At 35.6% G+C, this 7,459-nt stretch overlaps 1 pseudogene; it reads left to right on the top strand.

The window, feature by feature from the left end:
- The first annotated feature begins 488 nt into the window (after positions 1-488).
- LOC115871759 lies at positions 489-638 on the top strand (annotated as a pseudogene).
- The last annotated feature ends 6,821 nt before the right edge of the window (positions 639-7,459 follow it).

Below are 7,459 nucleotides of genomic sequence, written 5' to 3'. Positions count from 1 at the left end.
GGGGTTCTAGAGACCACTTCCTCGAAGAGGGCAGCCAAATCCATCTTCATTGTCTTCTCTGAGTCTGGAAGCTCTGAGGAAACAGGTTCACTTTGGGTGATTCTGTTGTTATGTGTACTACTAGTGCCCCAGCTTCCAGCACCAGAGCAACACACAAGCCACCACAGACAAATGACAAACGGTACAAACTGCACAGACAAATGATGGAACAAGCAAGGTACTGGAGAGGAATTTTCATTATAAAAATATTTCTACAGCTGTAAACCATTGCAAAATGTACTGCTGTTGATTTTGACTCATGGAGACTCTCTGGGACAGAGTAACATTATCTGAAAGCCTAAGACTGCTATATTTGACAAAGCAGACTGACATATCCTCCTCCCACAGAACAGCTGGAGGGTTCTAACTGCCAACGCTTTTGATAGCAGCTGCACTATTTGGGCTCCTTAAATCACTGCAGAATATCCCACATACAAATGGATTCAAGCATATTTACCTTGCAGGGGGGATACGATGACCATCAATGTCATTTTCCCAGGGTGAGGCTTATCCATGTACTGCTCCCTACGATATCCCCAAATGACGGAAGCTCAGCTGATAGTTTATGGGAGTGGAGAATGATTTTGTGCTCTTCCCACTCACACACACACACACACACACACAAAATATTTTTTGACTGATCATTTGTTCGATTTTGCCCCCTCGCTTAGCAATGAAACTGAAAATAAAGTTGTTAAAAAGACAACTTTCCATTGGATTTTGAAGGATACTTATATAGATTTCATTGACTTCAGCAACTTATAACAGTACCCACTCGAACCCCTTAGCATCAAAACCACATGTAGAACAAATGTTTCATTTTTATTCACAAGTTCTAACTTTAAATGGAACATACATTTAAATCTACAATAATTTTGATTGTTCAGTAAAAGCCAGTTAGATAAACTTTTTTTTCTTTTACAAAATAATAAATTAGTACCACCTAAGGACCAGTATTTTCAATTGCTTCATATGCGCGTAAAAGTTGCACATTGGATAATGAAGACTGAAGAAGTATCAATGCATTTGAATTGTGGTGGTTGAGAAGAATGTTGAAAGTGCCACTGACCGCGGAAAGGACAAACCAAGATATCTTGAAAGAAGTATGGCTGAAAGCCAACTTTGAGGCAAAAATATCAGATTTAGTCTTATATACTTTTGGCATGTTATCAGGAGAGACCGGTCTTTGGAGACAGAAAGCAAGTTTGTTAAAGTAGAAGGACGGCGAAAGAGAGGAAAGCCCCCCTAAGAGATGGATTTTCATTATGGCTGCTCTAATGGGCTTAAGCATAGGAACAATTGTGATGAGGATGCAGAATCATGCCGTGTTTCATCAGCTGTGCGTGGTTTCACTATGGGTCAAAATCTACTCCATCAACACCTAACCACAGCAGCAGCACCCTAATGCCGTTAAATTGTTTGGAGATTTGCCTTTCCATAGCTGCCTTTTCGGTGATTTCATATTGCACTTTGGAACATTTGGGGGGTAAAGGTTTCTTTGACATGTGATAAGGTTAAGAATGTTATCTGGGTGGTGGGTTAGTCTAAATGTGTGGAACTCATTCATTACTAATTGACTAATTTTCCCTTGAGTCTTATGTATTGACATAGAAAAAACTCCTTAAACAAGCACACAAATATATACACACACATAGAGGAGAACCAGCACTTTGAAATCAAAATCACAGTAATTTACAAGGGATAAAGATTTCTTGTTCGTTGCATCTTTTTATATCCCATATCACATACACACACACAATATAATAATTGGTGTTATCAGAGATATCTGCTTCACCGCCCGCCGCCGCCCCCCCACCCTCCACCTTTACTCTGGATTCTTTCTTTAAGATGAACTTCTGACATTGTTTCCATTTTGTACTAAATAAACTTTCAGCATGGGAAATGACTCAGAATTGCCTACATGTTACTGCTGGTGACTCAATTTTCAATCCATTTTTTATAGGCCAGTGTATTTATACCCAATATGTTAAGTGACACGCTCCTTTATTTAACTTGGAACTAGTCATCCAGTTGGTAGTAAACTAACGAGATTTCTTGAATGGTTTATTATGCCCAAATTGGGGATATATCTGTTTTCAGAGATTATAAACAGCCAGCCTTTTAAGAGATCATTCTACCTTTTAAAAAATACTTTTAAAAATTCCTTTAAAAAAATACTCCTTATGGGGGCAGAAAGCCTCATTTTTCCCCCTTGGAGCAGCTGGTGGTTTCAAATTGCTAGCCTTGCAGTTAACAGCCCAATATATAACCCAACTATGCCACAAGGACTCCCTTGAGTGTTTTTGAAACATACAGAATTTGATGTCTAAGTAGATTTATCTTAGTAAGTACATGAAATTTGGATAGGGTTACAGAAATTATTCATAACCTAAAAATCAAAACAAGAAATACCAGCAGTTTACAAAATATCTTAAATAAAACAAGCATTATCATAACTAAATAAGTACCTTCTATATCTCAAAGTTAAATGTTTTATAGGCTTGGCGGGGAGGGGGAATGTCAGAGGCAGAGTACAAGTAGAAAAGGAAAATTTCCCGGTGAAAATCAATGTGGCTAATTGTGCCAATATAATAATATAAAGTATGTTTGATTAGAGATTCAAAGTATAACATTTATTACATCACTCAACTACTTGTATTTCTGTATATAAACATGTTGGTGCAGGTTTTATATTCTCCATGGCATGCTAGTCTGTTAGGACAAAGATTACAAAGTCATACAAAACTATAAATGTAATCTGGTCTTATATAGGCTATAAGTATCAGCACTGGCTGATCAGTTTGGGATCTTAATAATATTTAAGCAATTTTCAAAGAAGAAGGTTACAATACTAACTTTGTTGATTAATGATAAATGTTAAGGGGAGAAAGAAGTAGGACTGCTACTATATCATGTGGGTCATGGGCACTATGCATGAAGCCCTAGCTATTGACTGAGGAGTCCCTTAATACTGATGTAATACAAAACTTGTTGCTAAGTAATATAAACTCAATATTGATTGGTTGTGACTATCTGTTTGGGTAAGCCACTAATGATACATAAACTCAAAATCTGATTTCATTCCTGTGAGCATTTGTATGGTGATTAAGAGCAAAATGGAAAGTTATAAATTTAATCTAAGCAAAGTCACTCCAAAACAATATTTTAGTAGTTATGCAAATATTCTTTGTTGATTATATAGGTACCTGTATGTGTGTTAATGTGTAGGATGTATATACAGTTGGATAAATAAGTCATATATACATATCCATAATACAAATATCAAGTCAAGAGTAGTTAATCATATGGCCAATGCTTAACTTATAGATAATAAAGAAAACAGTGACTAAAAAATATCATTCAAATCTGAAATTAGCATAAAGAATGTTGTAGCTATCATTTATGAGGAATGAGAAGGTGAATATTCATATTAAGTGGAAATGACATGTAGACAATGGCTTTTACCAAAAGTGATGTGTTGTGGTACATACTGGGCTTAAAAATTAGTTCTCAATTTGTCATCTTCACACTATTCTCAGTTCTTCACTAAAATAAAAATAAGAAATCTGGAATTGGATTTCTCACGATCTCTTCCTCATGTAGTTTCATGTTAATCTTTGCATAAAGATGAACTTGTGCTGTTTTTTAAAGATGGGAAAAAAGGAGAGGTTATAAGTTTTGTGAGCAATGGAAATTGGATCCATTAACATACAACAGATTCTAAATGGTTTTCTGGTAAATCCTTCAGATTTGATACTTTTTCTTTTAGACCAACATAATTGGAACAAACAGCTTAAAATATTTTTAGGATTTATTATATTTCACAGAGAGATATGAGAAATCACTGCTTTTTTCTAGGATGAGAAAAATCAGTGGCTTCACCATCTTCATATACACAGTAGATTCAAAGTTTTTGAAAATTCTTTTTCTTATGTATTAAACATTTAAGTGTGGGATAGAGTTGTTTACTTCTCTGATAACAGCACAAGTACTGTTGAGAAATACTGAAAAAAGTTAAAATGCAAATGTAAAAGCACGTCAAAGTAACTGAATCTTTATTTAAAGAGGAAACTATTGAGTCAGATTTGTTTCAAATCAACAGATGTTTTTGGGTCTGTTTTTGAATGCATGCATCAGTCAAGCAAATGGGGAGTGGGGGGGATACAGCTCATAAAAGTTATGTTCCAAGGAATTGTGGAATAACAACCCCAGGAAATTTGGTGGGAACAAAGACCAAGTTAAAGAAAGAAATCATTGAAAATTTTGAATCATGGCCACTTGTCTGATTTGGGGCCTGAATTCATCATGGCTAAGTGGACATTATCAACATTTAAGAAAAAAAGGAATTTGATTAAAGCAGCTAATGTAGTAGAAAGTGTGAAATCATTAACAACCAAGACACAAAGAACCCAGACTATGGAAAATGTTTAAAAGTTGCTGTTAATTTGGATAAATCAAACTCAATGAATATTTTATCCAAGACTGTGATGCATTAGAAAGCTAAAAGCCTCCATAGTAATTTAATGAAAAATGTTAAGGAAGAAAATGCTCAGCAGCCCAGTGTTCAAAGCCAGCTGTTGCCTGTCTGAAAAATTCAAAAGGGGAACAGGTATACACAGTGCAGTGAGTCAGGTGGAAGCGGTGGGTGCAAATACATTTGAAAACTGATAAGTTCATGGCCGGATTTGCTGAATACTTTTAGGCTGAGTGCTTCATTCCCCATTAAGTGTTCAACTGTAATGAAGCTATTGCCACCAAAATGTCCAATAGGACCTACATTACTAGAGGGAAAAGGCGTTGCCACGCCACAAGCATATGAATGATAGAGCTCACTCTGTTGCTGTGTGGGCATGTTCATGGGAATTTTAAATTGAAGCCTGAAACACAATTATTTTGCAGCAACAAAACATAATGAAAATAAGTTAATTTTATTTACTAGATTAGGTTTTGATGTTTAGTTTACTGTATTTATTGTGTTTAGATGTTTTAGGGGTTATTTCTACAGCCTAGGCCGGTTAAAACTTTGTTAAAGTCCTGGAAAAAATGTAGGTGTCATTTTGGATCTCAGAACTAATTATTTACTTTTCCATTATTTTTATGGGAAAAATATGTTCAGTTCTTGAATTTTTCAGTGGTCATACACAAATTTGGAACGAAATGAATTCAACAATTGAAGTATCACTGTAAACATAAATCATTGTTTTGTGTTTTATGTTTATAAGGTATCGCTGTAAACATAAAACACAAATGTGCTACCTAGAAATTGAAGTGAAATCTCAGCTCCTTCACACATCTTGATATAATTTGTTGGCATAAAATTATTTTGTCACAGGAAATCAGAATAAAGAAGAAATCTACAGAGAATTAACCTCAGAAATGAATGAGAAAATGAGTGAACATCCTTAAGAGTTCAAGCCCTAGGATGGAATATTTTGTCCTATCTGGTTAGATTCTGTGTGCAGCAAGGAAGAGACAGGATGGATTTGGACATGTTCCATTTTTACGCAGTGACCTGTCTAAGCCTATAAAAGCTAGACATGATAAACAAAGAAGGGGCTAATTGTTATAAAGTGCAAGGAAATGTAAGGACTCTCAAGCCCACAACTGTACACTGGTATGCAGAGATCAACTTGGATAGCGAAAGATGAGTTGACCAAAACCCACCCAAATAAGGAGACGTCAGTCTATTTGATATGGTTAGCTGGTATAAATTAATACAATTGTGTGGCTTTCCCTGGACTTGACTTCCAAATGGATGTAGTGTCTCAAAGTTCTAAATGGAAGAGAAGAATCTGAAAGGTAAAGGGATGTCCTTGTCTCCACAGAGCACTGACAAGAGACCAGCAGGACACAGAGCAGTGGCTTTCCTGACTCAGAAAACTAAGTGCCTTTGGGTAAGATGATTACTTGTGAAGTAGGGTACTTCTGGATATTTAATAAGAAGGATTAAAAGAGCAGTGATGGGGCCAGTCAAGGATCCAAAGGCCAGTTAGAGGCACATCTGCAGTATGTGTAGAAGAAGCTGTCCTGATGAAAGAATACTATCTTGAGCATCTCTTAACCTAAATTATAACCATTTATTTTCCTAATAAACTTAATAATAATTAGTTTTGCCTGTGCATTCTGTGTGGACATTACAAAACACTACCAAACCCTGTGGCAAATAGAGTGTTCTTTGGGAGGGACAGTGGCGTCAGAATTAGGGAAACATAGGAGGGTGGAAGTATATCTGATCTCCAACCCATTGATCTCAGCCTTTCCCAGGAAATACTGATTATCTTGACTCCTTTTCTTACCTCAGAAATTAGAGAAGGTCCGATACCTTTGCCACACCATTTTTTAGAGTATATCATGTGACAAAAAGGCAAGAGACACTTATCTGGGTACTGGTGATGGCTGAGATACATGAAGAAGCCCAAATGAAGTGAATTCACATGAGTGTAAATTTGGTAGTAAGGATGATGGATTGGTGTATTTTAGGAATGTTTATTAAATAATTGAATAAATTAAGTATAAATGGATTCCTTCATCTCCCTGTTGAACTAGGGTGAGGAAACATGGGTAACATGAGAAAGTTGGGTTGGGATTTGAAGTACACTAGTGACTTTAGGTTATATAATGTTAATAATGTTACAATAAAGTCACAGTAAGTCTTGTGCTAGGGAATGACAAAGCAAAAACATTTCTTCAAATAATTAGTTAAATAGTATATTGTATGAAAATGAACCTAATGATTAAAGGGACCTTTAAAACACATTAAAAGAGGTATAGCATTTGAAGGGAAGTTTTTTTGCTTAAAATACGTTAGAAAAAAGTTGTAGGGACACATGTTTTTATATCAAATTGTGAAAACATAAAATTCTCTTCCATTTTCCCCCTTCTGAACAGGCTCTTTCTATAGAATCTTTGATCAAAGCCTTCAGTAATGGCAGACTGGCTCCATCCAGTTTGCATGGTGTCAGAGCAAAGGAGGCGAGTGTTCAGAGACGAGGTTAACCACACCTTCCTTTTGTTCCTTCAGTTTCCTCCTTCCTTCTTTTATTGTTCAAGCTGATTAGAGACCAAATTTTATACTATAGATAACCACTAGCAAGCTTACATCAACCATTATCCTGAGATCATCTTAAACCTTGAACCTTAGACCAAAATCCCCATTTTATTTTCTTTAAACCAAGGAATAATTTACCATCATAAATAAAAAAGGTCTGCCCCTAGTATGGTATTGTTGTCTACAGCTACATATGTGATATCATGGTAAAAAATGTATGATAGAAACTTCAGTAACAACTCTGAAAAAGAGGGTAAGTGTTGTTGCATAACATAAAGAATGTAATAAATACTTAGGAGTGTTGAACACATCGAATTTTGTAAATAGGTGGATGTTCTACTCTGTATTATAACAACAATACAAATTAAAAAA

This window comes from Echinops telfairi, unplaced genomic scaffold (assembly GCF_000313985.2).
Source record: "Echinops telfairi isolate 266 unplaced genomic scaffold, ASM31398v2 ScPeMD7_7401;HRSCAF=8416, whole genome shotgun sequence".
Lineage (NCBI taxonomy): Eukaryota > Metazoa > Chordata > Mammalia > Afrosoricida > Tenrecidae > Echinops > Echinops telfairi.
The sequence above is the reverse complement of the archived record's forward strand: the minus strand, read 5'-3'. Positions and strand labels throughout refer to the sequence as shown.